The sequence below is a fragment of the Vulpes vulpes genome, chromosome 16 (genome assembly GCF_048418805.1).
Source record: "Vulpes vulpes isolate BD-2025 chromosome 16, VulVul3, whole genome shotgun sequence".
Classification (NCBI taxonomy): Eukaryota; Metazoa; Chordata; class Mammalia; order Carnivora; family Canidae; genus Vulpes; species Vulpes vulpes.
Window position 1 is genome coordinate 42,877,320 of NC_132795.1, and position 13,069 is coordinate 42,890,388.

At 41.6% G+C, this 13,069-nt stretch overlaps 1 protein-coding gene across 1 annotated transcript in view; it reads right to left on the minus strand.

The window, feature by feature from the left end:
- The window catches only part of TSPAN8 (tetraspanin 8), a 220,382-nt gene that overhangs the window by 49,087 nt on the left and 158,226 nt on the right, over positions 1-13,069 (minus strand). The gene's annotated exons all lie outside the window — the stretch shown is intronic.

Consider the following 13,069-nt stretch of genomic DNA (forward strand, 5'->3'; position numbering starts at 1 on the left):
GTCATCCTAATAGATGTGTAGTAATCTCTTATTCTTGGTTTAATGTGCAATTCCCTAATAACATATGATTTGAGTATTTTTCATGTGTTTATTTACCATCCGTTATATCTTCTCCTGTGAGATGTTTTCAGATCTTTTGCCCAGTTCTTAACTGGATTATTTTCCTATTGCTAAGTTTTTGGAGATCAGTCTTTTATCAGATATGTGTTTCACAAATATTTTCTCCCATTCTGTGGTGTGCTTTTTCATTCTCTTATTTATTTTTAATAAGATAAGCATCACCTCATGGGAAACTGAGGCTCAAAAGCCATTTTACTTGATAAATTATTTTCTCAACTTACAGATATATTTTGTTAATTCTATCTCTGGAAAAGTTTAGATTCGTGTTCACTACCAATATGCTTCTTGTGCCTTATTTGAATCATAACTGCCTTGGAGCTTCAAGATTTTAGTCTGTCAAGAACTTTGAAGGCTATGAGGTATTTTCCCACTTTCAAACTAACAAGTTAACTTGTTACAGTTAAATGGTTGTTGTCAAAAGACATGAGACTCCCAGGCCAGAGACAAATGACTTTATAATTCACAGCACAGCAAACTCTATGAGCTTCATGTTTATATCAGGTTTTTTTGGTTCCCTATGTCCCATGGTGGAGATGTCCAGCAGCCCAGATGGATGCTGAGTACACAGTAAGTTTATGTCACATTGAGGAACTCTGAGTTTAAGAAGCTCCAGTCTCTTAAATTTCAATCTCCTTTAAAATCTTCCCCTGCCTCTATCTTCCAAGGACTTTCTTAAAAATCTATTTGAAACAAAATCTTTTAGTGTTTTTGCCCAGAAGATATGCAGAAACATGAGACCCAAGAAGAATCTTCTCTCATCTCTCATGGTGGACAATCAGAACTAGAATTCAGTTTTATAATGTTCCATATGTTTAACAAAAATGGCTTTGATAGTTCTCTATTTCCTAAACAAAATATAAACTCCTTAGCAGAGTATTCAAGGCCCTTCAACACCATACTCCCTTTCTCCCCTTCTAATCTTATATTCCTAAGACTTCCCAACAGGTGCCACTTATGCCAACCAATATGGATTTTTTTTTGCCTTTTTTCTGTTTTTATCAGTGCTATACTTTTATTCCTCCCATTCTTCTTGTCTCAAGTGCTCTCCCCATGTCAACAAGTTCAACAATACATTCAGATGTGATCAATTCTTAATTCAAATAATATCCCTCACATGAGATTTTTTTTAAATCTCTTCCTTCTCCTGAACTCTTAGAGCACTTTTCTCCCATACCTCAAAGTGAGCATTCTCTAGACTCTGTTATCTATTTGTATTTTCTCTCTGCTAGTATCCCGGTAACCAGGGTCTATATTTCTTCAACTTTGTGTCTCTCATACTATGAACTATGCCTAAGGCATGTTCAATGAACAAAAGAATAAATAAATGTTTTTGATTTTTGCTTTTTCCTAAAGGATCTCTAAGGAGATAAGAAGGTATGATTTTTTAAAACAACCGTCTTCTATCAATGAAACAGCTATTGCCCAACTTACCAACTTTTTCTCATCGTCACCATAATTAGAGATATTCTTTGTACTTTTTAGTTGTTTTGGCACAAAACCCAGTGCTTCCTTTTATTAAACCTGCTATAATATTTTAACCTAATGTGAAAGTAGCAAAGCAAAACCAAAAACTGCATTCTGGCTTGTCAACATCTGTCTTTTTAATCCCTTTTATCTCTTAACTAAAATCCTTCTCCAACTTTCCTACTTGACATCTTTGAGTGCTTTTATGTTAGCATTGCTCATCATGAAGTCACCTTGCACAGCCCGGCCCTCCCACTAGGAAAGCAGGTTCTAATTAAGCTAACAGACAGCCGGGTGAAAACAGTGTCCACTGACATGAGGATAACACAATGTTTTCAAGAATGAAAGGTTCACAACTTTTTTTCCAGAAACAGTAACATTCAAGGCAGCTCAGATTGCAAGGAAGACAAGAAGTCTACATCAGAGAGCCTGTGAAATAAACTGGCAAAAAAAAAAAAAAAAAAAAAGTGGGGGAGGGGGGGTTGGCAGGATGATGAGCTATCCAAAGAGAAGGAGGTGGAAGCCAAATGCTCTTGGCAAGAACAAGGGCTTTGTCTTCACAGAGTCTTGAGTTGAAAAGAATCTGTTTCTTACCAGCTCAGAGAACTTTGTTCTTCTATCAACAAATATTTTTTCAGTGCCCATAAAGTTTTAGATTCTAGGTATATGATAGTCAATAGAGCAACTATAGTCTCAGCCTTGGTAAAGTTTACAATCTAACAGGGCATACACATAAAGCAGATAAGTGAATGAATAAATATGTGCTTACAAATGATGATGAGTGCTATGAAGGGAAAAGAGAGGTGTCAAGAGCATCAATGACACTAAGAACCTACCATGAAGAAACCTCTGGGGAGGTAATGAGTTCATCGATGCAAAAAAATAAGGAGTCAGCTACACAAAGAGTGTGGGTGAAATAATTAATCAGAGAGTGGAAAATGGTATTTTGCTTCATTCACAAGATGGATGATCTTATGAGAGTCTACATACAAACTGCTTGGCACAGAATTGGCTCTGTAAATTCTCAGCAACCGATCCTTCTTGCTATCGCTATGGCTGTTGTTTGTATATGCCCGGTAGCCACCTAGAAAAGCCTACAGATCACTGAGAGATCTTTTAAGCCCTAGCAGACTCTCAAACAATAAGCAACAGTACTTACATCTTTAATCCAGAAGGAAATATATCGAAAAATCTGTAAAGCATAGAGAAAAATCTAATGAGATATTTACCATCTTCTTCCTCTCCTTTCCTTGATGAGTCCTTCATCTGGATTTCTTTATCATGACAAAACCTCACTAATTCATATGCTGATAATTAGGGATTTTGCATTTGTTCTGTGAGGCAAATAAATAGTGTAATCAAAATGAAAGGCAAAATGCCTAATTTAATTAAGGAAACCCGTTGTTTCTGAGCAGCTTTAACCACATACATTTGCATACAATTAATGTGCTGATTACAAATGACTCAAATTTTCTCATTAGAGCAAGGCAAGTTAAGATCTTACTCTGTAGCACTTGACCTCTGTAAACTTACATTTTTTGTCAAAGTTTGCCATAAATAAGGCATGCCATTAACTCTGATTCTTTTTGTCAATTAGTACAGATTAGAGTTTCTGTGTGGCCAATCCTACATTGACCTGCTTTCCTTCAGTAGTATCTCATCATTTATGCATTTCCCAGAAGTCAGTGGATCCAATTAAGGTGTACTCCTTTAGGTGTAAATAATCTCTGTAATAGTTACAATTTGATAAAGATTGAAAGGGTATTCAAGAAGCAATTTTCCTTTATTATTCTGCCAAATTTTCCTTTCTATAATCCTCAAGCTGATTCCCACATCTCTAATTCCATATGCCCAGAGCCCCATAAGGGTCCCATATGATTCTCTACATACTTAAAAACAAAAATAGTCTTTGTTCTCTGCCTCATGGGATGAGAGAATTTGTCAGAAAAGTTGTGCAAGTTTTAGCACAGAGATACCAAAGTCAGGCCTCCCATTAGACAAAAGGCTTCAAACTTGACCCTGTATGACTAATGTGTTTTATTCATCTTCAATGATAATCTTGATGTCCCATGGGAAGGGTGGTTTCAGATCATCTCTAGGATGTGTTTTATTCAGACCATTTCATAAAATATTTTTTAAAACCCAAGATTATCATTAGAAAGGTTTGGGACATGGTGAAAGGATTTTTTTTTTAAAGATAAAGCCATAATGCCCATACAGATATCAAATGAATATGTGTTAAAGATTTTACTTAATTCATCATTAATGAAGGAGTTGATAAGAAATTATAAGTGATTGAAAGAAGACTCCAAAGACAATCAATCCATAGGTCAAGAATATTAAAATGTGCAAAGGGAGGCAGAGTTAGCTACTTTCACAGTGAGGGACAGAAATCAATGGAATCTCTACTGGGCTGAATTTATTTGCATGCCCAAAACAAGAATAATTATTCATTGCTATCAATTATCTATAATTTACAGAATTGTAGAGTAGCTCAAAGGCAATAAAAGGCCCAGAGCATCCATAAAATCAGAACTGGATAACCCAGAAGAGAATGCTCTAACCAAAGCAGAGTTTTCCACTGAAGCATTACAGTTTTTCCACTATAGGAAAAATTTTTCCCTACAGTGCAAATGGCACATATGCTTTCCACTATTATTCCCATATCTATTCATCCACAAATGTATATTGAAATATTTCTGTATGCCAGACGGAATGCTAATCTCTGGAAACCAAGACATGAATCATACATGGTTCCTATCCTCAAAAAGCTTAAAATATATGTGCAAACAAATGAGGGCAATGAAAGCGCAAGGGTGGTAGTGGTGGTGGTGGTGGTGGTGGTGGTTGGTGGTGGTGTATAACAAAGATTTATACAGAGCACAGTGAGGACAGAAGTGATGAGTAATCTTCAGACTAAAAGAATCATCTTCAGAGACTCTAGCCAGCCTGAGAGAAAAGACTTTAAAAATAATTGTCATGGAGGATTCTCCAAAAGAGCAGGCCAAGCTGATCTACACCACTGCTCCCAGGGCCCACAATGCAGAATGGACCCTCCTCTCTGAGAATTTGCCACCGGTTGTTTAGTGCTGCTACGTTGGATATGAAAGTCAAGAACCCCCAGACAACTGAAGAAAACTCTAACACGAAAGGCAGAAAACAAGACAAACAATAAATAACCAATATGCACAGAAGTGAAAACCTTAAAAAACTACTATTAGGGGTACTTGGGGGGCTCAGTGGTTGAGGGTCTGCCTTCAGCTCAGGGCATGACCCCAGGGTCCTGGGATAGAGTCCCACATCAGGTTGGGTTCCCCACAGAGAGCCTGCTTCTCCCTCTGCCTGTGTCTCTGCCTCTCTTTATCTCTCACGAATAAATAAATAAACCTTAAACACACACACGCACACACAAAACTGCCATTACTATAGTTAAAAAGTGGATGGCCCTTGAAATACAAATATAATGTTATAAAAAAAGGGAACAATCAAAGAATAAGAAAGAGCCCTTGAAAAAAAAAACAAAAACGTTGCAGAAACAAAATATTTATGAAAAGGGTAAGAAGATATTCAGGAGATCTCCTATAAAGTAGAGCAAAAGATAAAGAGATGAATAAGAAAGGAAAGAAAATTGGAGAATTGGTCAAAGAAGCCCAAGATGTTCAGAAAGAATGAATAGAGACAACGGAGGAAAGAAAAACATCAAATAAATGTAAGAACATTTCCTACATTGAAAGCATCCCTAGAGTGCCCAGAAGAAAATACCACATGTGTAAATATATCCGTGTCAGGCACATCCTAAGAAACCAAAGAATTCTGTGGACAAGTCTATGTTCCTCAAAAACAACTAGAGAGAAAAGAATTTTTTTAATTAAAATATAAATAAGATTGAGTCACAGGCAAAAGATCAGCAAGTAGCACGGCTTTGGATTTGTTGGCTTCGAAATTCTGAAAGAAAGTGACTTGTGACCCAGAGTTCTACACAGCCACACTACCAGGTGAGCACGATGATAGACTAACACATCTGTAGACATGCGACCGCCCCAAATATTCACACACACACACACACACACACACACACACACACACACACCCTTGCATCCCTTCCCCTGAAATGACTGGGAGTTTCTCCCAAAAGGCGGGTGTGGAGACAGGGAATCCACCTGGAAGGCGAGGCAGAGGAAGGCCTGAGTGATGAAGGGAGATTCCAGGAGCAGGGCTGGGTGCCTGGTGTGGGCCGCAGTCAGCCGGGGCCCCAGCAGGTCAGAAGGCTCCCGGAAAGAAGTGTGCAAAAGGTGAAAGGGGGCGAATGCCTGCCGTGTGGAACACGAGGAGGGCAGGTGCACACCCCTGCGGAGGGTTCAACACATGCACGGACGAGCAGGCACACGGGGAACGCAGCGTGGCTAAATGCGGGAAAGAGGAAAGGTGTGTGGTCAAGCCAGCGGCATCCCTCATGCGAGTCACCTGCGAGTGACACCTGCCAGCTCCAGGACGTGGCCCCAAAGTCCCCACAAGCACCCAGGAGAGGGAGTTCCTGGGACCCATGTGCAGAGGCTGCTGCTCGCAGGGGGCGGCCGGCCTTCCCGGGACCAGGCCGTGGAGCTCAGAGGCTGTGAGGAACACAGACTTCGTGGCCTTGGGGAGCTGTGACCGTTTACACGGAAAGGTCCGTGGGGTTTCACATCTTGGTGAAGTCAGACCTGCATCTTTAGGAGCGAACAAGGGTCCAGAAGGTGGAGACGGGCACGCGAGATTTTGGGGTGAAGTTGGCGAGAGAGGAGACGTAAAGGACGAAGGGGTGGAGAAGGCAAGACGTGGGTTCTGTGCGTTAGGGACCCACGGGAGGGGTGAGGGTGCACCGGGTGGTCCCGAGGGCTGGAGGGGGCGGGCGGGGGAAGAGCCGAGGCTCAGAGCCCCCCCCTCGGGAGCTGCAGGCAGCGAGGCTCGGCGGCCTGCACCCTCGGGAGCTGCAGGCAGCGAGGATCGGTGCCCCCCCCCCCCTCGGGAGCTGCAGGCAGCGAGGCTCGGCGGCACCCAGATGCGTCGGAGCCCAGTGGCCATGAAGCCACTGCGCGCCCCGCACACGCTGTGCACCTGTCCAAGTCCGTCTCTGCTGTAGGTATTTTTTAAAATGTCATGGGGTCAGAGGCCTGGGCTCAGGGCGTGACCCCGGGGTCCTGGGTTCGAGTCCCGCATGGGTCCTGACAGGGAGCCTGTTTCTCCCTCTGCCTGTGTCTTGGCCTCTCTCTGTGTGTCTCTAATGAATAAATACATAAAATCTTTTTTAAAAATGAATAATAAATAAATAAAAATGTCACAAGGTCGACGCATTCACTGATTCCTGGTTTATTTTCTTGCTCCTCATGAATCACACCAACAATAGCAAGTGTGGGCTTACACTCATGTGCACACACATGCACACACACGCACACACCTTTCCTCACTGAAAGGCATGTGCGCACTGAGAACAGCCCTTCAGGCAGGACTGTGCTGACAGCGTAGCAAACAGGGCTCCGGTATTTTCTTATAAATCAGATTTCTGTTTCTTATTGGCATCTGTCAAGGACACTAAGTCAGCAGCACTCTCCTATGGTAGCACCTCGCTCAGCCCTTGGGACTCTACCCTCAACCCAAGGACTGCGGTTCAGCAATAGGTCCCGCAGGGTACATTTGCTATAGATTTCTAGTGCTGCGGTGATCCAGGTGCCACCAACACGTCCTGTGACATGTCCAGTACCACCCAGATGCCCTGAAGTTCAGCTCTTCCAAATGGCAATCACGGCCCTGATGTTTGGAGCAGCATGCCACGCCATGACCAATTGCCTCCACCCTCCTCAATCTCAGTCTTTCCACCCTGGTATGTCTTATAATACAAGCCATTCCTATTTGCACTTCAAACGTAAATAAGTGACCCTGTTACAGACTATAAACGTGTCAGGCACGGTGCCAAGGTTTTCGCATCCCCATGTACATTTACACTCCTTGACTTCCGCTATTTCTGCAAGCACCGCCCGAGAACAGAAGCATGATGCTGGATCTGAAGTGATTGACCAGAATGCAAACCCGAGTCGTCCTCCCTCCAGGGTCCTGGAGTATGAGGGGCTACCACGGTGGCCACAGCCCAGGAGCCAAAGAAAGGGCGTATGCCTGCACAGGGGTCCCCTGGAAGCCAGGGCAGGGATGCCTTCGCACCTTCACCCTTCCACCCGGCAGCATGTTGGCTGCAAGTCTAATAAAACTGAGATCCACTGCGAACTTATGTGAGCAGCCCCTCCTGTTATAAATATCTTCCTTGAATCCTTTACGGTTTGCAGATGACCCTGTGTAGGTGCCTAATGTGTACACACATTCGTGTTCGTACGCCAAAAACTGTTGACATCTCACTTTACTAAATCTGATGATAACACTGCGAGTTATTTATTGTGATCCTTGTTGACGGAAAAGAAAAATGAAGATTCTGGGTGGCTAAGGGACGTGCGTGAGGCTGCAGAGCCAGGTGCTTTGGGAGAAAGAGCACCAACAGAGCCAGCTTTCAGGCCAAGCTCCCAACCCCATAGCTGTGAACAGCGCTGGGCAGGGCTGCATTCCTCCTCCCTGTCGCCCTTCTGTACATGGCCCAGAGGTGATAGTGATGTGTTAGCATTTTTTATTTTTTTAAAAAAAGAGACCATTTGACCATACCCACCTAGGAAATCATATATGTATAATATACAGAGATACACAAAGTGCAGGCTATTTTCCATGTGATTCAGATGCAGGAATTGGTAGGCTACACCAGCTGATAGGTTTTTATGATATAAGAACAGACCAAGGATGCTAATTACATATGAATATAAGATCAGCCAACAGTTATTCCCTCATAAGACTTAGGTTGAATAACACAAGGTTTAATAATCCCTTGTGGGGGGATCCCTGGGTGGCTCAGTAGTTTGGTGCCTGCCTTTGGTCCAGGGCATGATCCTGGAGTCCCGGGATCAAGTCCCACATCAGGCTCCCTGTGTGGACCCTGCTTCTCTCTCTGCTTCTCTCTCTCTCTCTGTCTCTCATAAATAAATAAATAAAATCTTTAAAAATAATAATAATAATCCCGTGCGGATGCTGCAAACAGATGTGCCTGGTCTTTTTAAAAGACAAAGACATTTCCCTGAACAACTTCATTTCTTTCCTGCAAAAGCAGTCCTGCTAACCATGAGTTTCCCTGTCTTGCAATATTCAAAGGACAGCCTTTTCTCACGGTGAACCAGGAAACAATACTCTGTTTTCTATGGAAAATTTGCCTTGGAAAATTATCCTGACCTTGAGATGTTTTTTGAAGTAGAATCAATGTGAAAACTGTCCTTGGGCACACCCTCTTCCCCTCCCCCCCCAAAAAAAGGTTCTTGAGAAATTTCCATTACCTGAACTGTTCAATTATGGTCTTGACTTTCCTCCCATCTTATTCTTTGACTGTTGAAAGGGCTCTTGTTTATTTATTTGGAGCAGACAAGAGGACTGGCATAGCACAGGGCCATTTTAATAAGCCATGCCCTCATGGGTTAGAAAAGAACAATTCATTTCTCTTAAAATCATACAAAACTATATTTTCTTACTAAGACTATCTTGCTGCAGATGCCAATCCAGATATAGCAAGGCCACCAAAAAAACAGAGAATGTATACCTATGCTATGTGAACCACATTTAGAGTAATGTCTACCTTAACAGACCTTTTCCTTTCTACAAGGAAGATTCTAGAAACTTAGTCTATTTTGTTAGAACATTAAAAAGAATTAAGTTGCACACAGATACCAGCCAAACCCACAACAGACTTTAAAATACAAAACAGTTCCACATTCATAATTATGCAAAACATTCCAAATATGAGGCCGTCACACCCAAGGGAAGCACACAAATTTTAAAATCTCATCACTTGTGTGACTTTCGGAGACTTGCCCTCTTCTCCCATTTCATGCTACATCATGTGTTACAGTTTCATCAAAGCCAACAGTTTGTTTCATTTAAAATATCTTCAATGAGCTTAGTGAGAACAGCTGCAATGCAGGTCTCTCCTCTCACATTAATACTACTGAGTATTGCTTTTTGTTCCATTTCCAGTCTAGACTTAATTAACCAGATCTCCACAAAGTCTGCTCAGCCACCTGTCTCCATGTTCAAAGTTAATTGTTGTTTCTCCCAGGTGAGTATAGGAGTAAGTGAACAATATTAATGGCTCTTTATAGGAAGAACAAACAAACTATTAACAGTTAAGAAGGGAAGAAGGGAAAGAGGATGAATGGATGGGAGGAACAGAGAATAGGAGGAAACAAAAGGGTTTTTTGTTTATAAGGGTTTGCCCTGGTCATTCTTTTTTTTTTTCCACAGCTAATCAACATAATAGTTGTATTTTTATCAGCATTCATCGATTACCCTGGGACAGGAGTCAAGGCAGAGGCAAGAAATATCCCATTTGTCCTACTGGCTTCAGTAAATGAAATATAGTGATGAATCTCACACCGATTATCTATCATGACATCATTGGGCCAATAAGTAGATATTTCCCAAATTAGCAGGGGTAGAGAGCACCCCATTTCCCATTATTTCAATAATCTGACATCATTATTCCATGTTTCAAACTGGTTACAATTCAACAAACTGTTTTCCGCAACAAATGAAGACATATGGACAAAAGTCAAAGAGCAAATTTAAACGTTTTAGCTGTTAGGATGAACATAAATACACTCTGCTTTAATAAACTAATCAGATGTTCATCCATACAATGCACATAGAATCACCATCAATAAAACAGAGCTGCCAAGACTAAGCCCTGGAAATCAATTAAAGGAAATGCTGACACTAAATTTACACACATTTTGGATGTACAGCATTAATCCTTTAATTCTCTGTAATTTCACACATCTGGTCCTCCTTTTTTCCTGTGGATTTCCATGTATAAAGAAATGCTAGCTAAGATCATAAGCTTTGCATTATTCTCTAAAGCACTATGGCGCCTTTGGAGTTGCCTAGGACACAACTTTGCAAACACATGCCTCTGTGTTGGGCAACATATTCAGAAGGGTGGAAAGTCATCACCTCCAGGAGGTATGGTTATAGTTATAAAAATCTAGCAGTGCAAAACCTCCAGTGTTGAAAGCCATTAATTCCAACTCACATTGCCAAACCACTGCTAGCAAAGTATATGTACATAGCACCCCTGATCACAGGTGTATCATCACCTAAGTACATCCTATATTCAAAGAAGGCCTTGTCTGTGGGGAGAAATAAAAGGTCTGTATACCACCTAAGCGTATGCATCTGTGATCCATTGACTGGGACTGAGAATCTCACAGCCATAGATGCATGTAAAATTAATTCCAAGCTTCATCTAGCAATAATCCCATCCTCTCAAGTGAAAAAGTTAGAAAAAAATTCCCTCGGGATCCTCTTAATTTTCTTTACCTACTAATGAAAAAAGTGGATAGATTAGACCTCTTTTAAATTAGCTACCTGCCCTTGCACTGCTTTTTCAGGGACATGAGGAAGAAGAAGAACTCCGATCTGAAATCTATAACAGTGTTCTTCACAATTTTGTACATATGGCAGTTTCATTAACAAGAAACAGCAGAGTGCAATGAGGTGTCAGGATACCTGGCTTCTAGTCCTGGTTTTACCATCCAGGAGGTATGGGATGTGAGGAAGCTTGTTGAACATCTCTGGGTCTTCATTTGTTCCCAGCCTCCAAATAGGTATGAACTATGTTTGTTTGCCTTGCTTTGTGTTTGTTCCCATATGGTTTTAAAACTCAGTTACAGAAATGTATACAAAGCAGAAAAATTATATTATAAAGCTAATGAGGTTAACTTGCAGTTACATCTCCTTCTAATTCTATCTCATTATATCCATGTCGGGCACTGGTAACACACAACCATTACTACACAACCTAGACAGCTCAGCAGGGCAGGCAAATGTGGGCTTGATTGTCCAATATTAATATCCACTGATGCAATTAATCAAGCTGGCAAAGCTTCCTGGGACAACAAATGGCTGAAGGGGAAAATGGTATGGGTCTGCTTCAAAATGGTTTCCAGGCAGCTCTCTTAGTCGTTGCCAGATGAGGGGCTAAATCAGGATTCAGCAAGCTTTTCCTGTAAAACGCCAGATAATAAATATTTTAGGATTTGCAGGGCTTTGTTGAAGCTACTCAGAGCTGACAGCACTCTACCAAAGTAGGTATAGAAAATATGTAAGTAAAGTATGGCCATATCCCAAGGAAAGTTTACTCATTGTGGCTGAGATGTGAATTTCATATAATTATTACATATTGCAAAATATGATTCTTCTTTGGATTTTTATCTCAATTGTGTAAAAATGAAAAAAAAATCTTAGCTCTTGAGTGTACAAGAGCAAGTGTAGGCTGCAATTTGGCCCAAGACCCTTAGTTTGCCAATTCCCAAGTGAATGTTAGTTAGGAAATTGTACAGGTTTTTTCACCTGGACTCTGTTGAGATGCCTATTTGGGTTGCATCGCGCGATTATTGATGGTCCTCCACAGTGTACGTGATGGCATCCACGGATCAGGCTTGCTGCGCCAAGTAAATACAGCGAGAGTGAAAGAAATAAACCTCACACATGGCATCGAGAGAAAGAGAAACAGAGAAGTGCAAACAAGCCCTAAGCCAGATGGCAGGTACTCTGATCTCTGATCCTGCCCTTGGCAGAGATTCACCAGGAGACCAGAGGAAAGATAAAGCCAAAGGCTTAGGCGCGGTAAAGGCAAGGCCACGCTCACACCTATGAATGAAGCGCAGTGTTCTCTCAACTTAAAGAGGTCATCTAGCACATCAATACTCACTGGCTCCCAAACTGGTTTAACTAGTCTTGGAGGCCTCCTGCTTATTGTGGATAGTAAAACTCTAGCAGGGACCTCAGTCTTATCTTTAACTTCCTTTGAAAATTGTAAATACTTACCCTCCCCCCACCCCCAAAAAAAAAAACTCAATAAGTCACCAATGTTGGTGTTGATGGGGTTATTTTACTCAGGGCTTGAAGCAAACAGCAACAGCAGGTAGGAACTAGGGATGACCAGGCATTCGAGAAAGAGACAGAAGGTCACCAAGCAGAAGCACTCAAACTTTGCCAGTTTCATAGTTTAGGCTAAGTGAGTCCTCGTCATTCATTCCCTGGCATTTATTGGGCTCCTGTTCGATTCAAAGTGCTTGGCAACCAGAACCTTAAGCTTCATGATGCTCGCAAACACAGGAATACGATGGAGGCATTCTTCCTGTGTTAATAATAGCTAACCTTACGCCAAAAGGTCAGTTGAGCTCTAGTAAGAAAGCCAAAGTTTGCTAAGGATTCCAGATATCTTCATTTCCATTCAGAATAACCCATGGTGAAATCTGCAGTATAATGATACACTGAGCTCCCTGCCTAGCAGATTGTATTTTTCCCCCCACATTTGAAACCAGAATACATTGGTTCTTCAATACTAACATAATGGTTTTAATGGTTA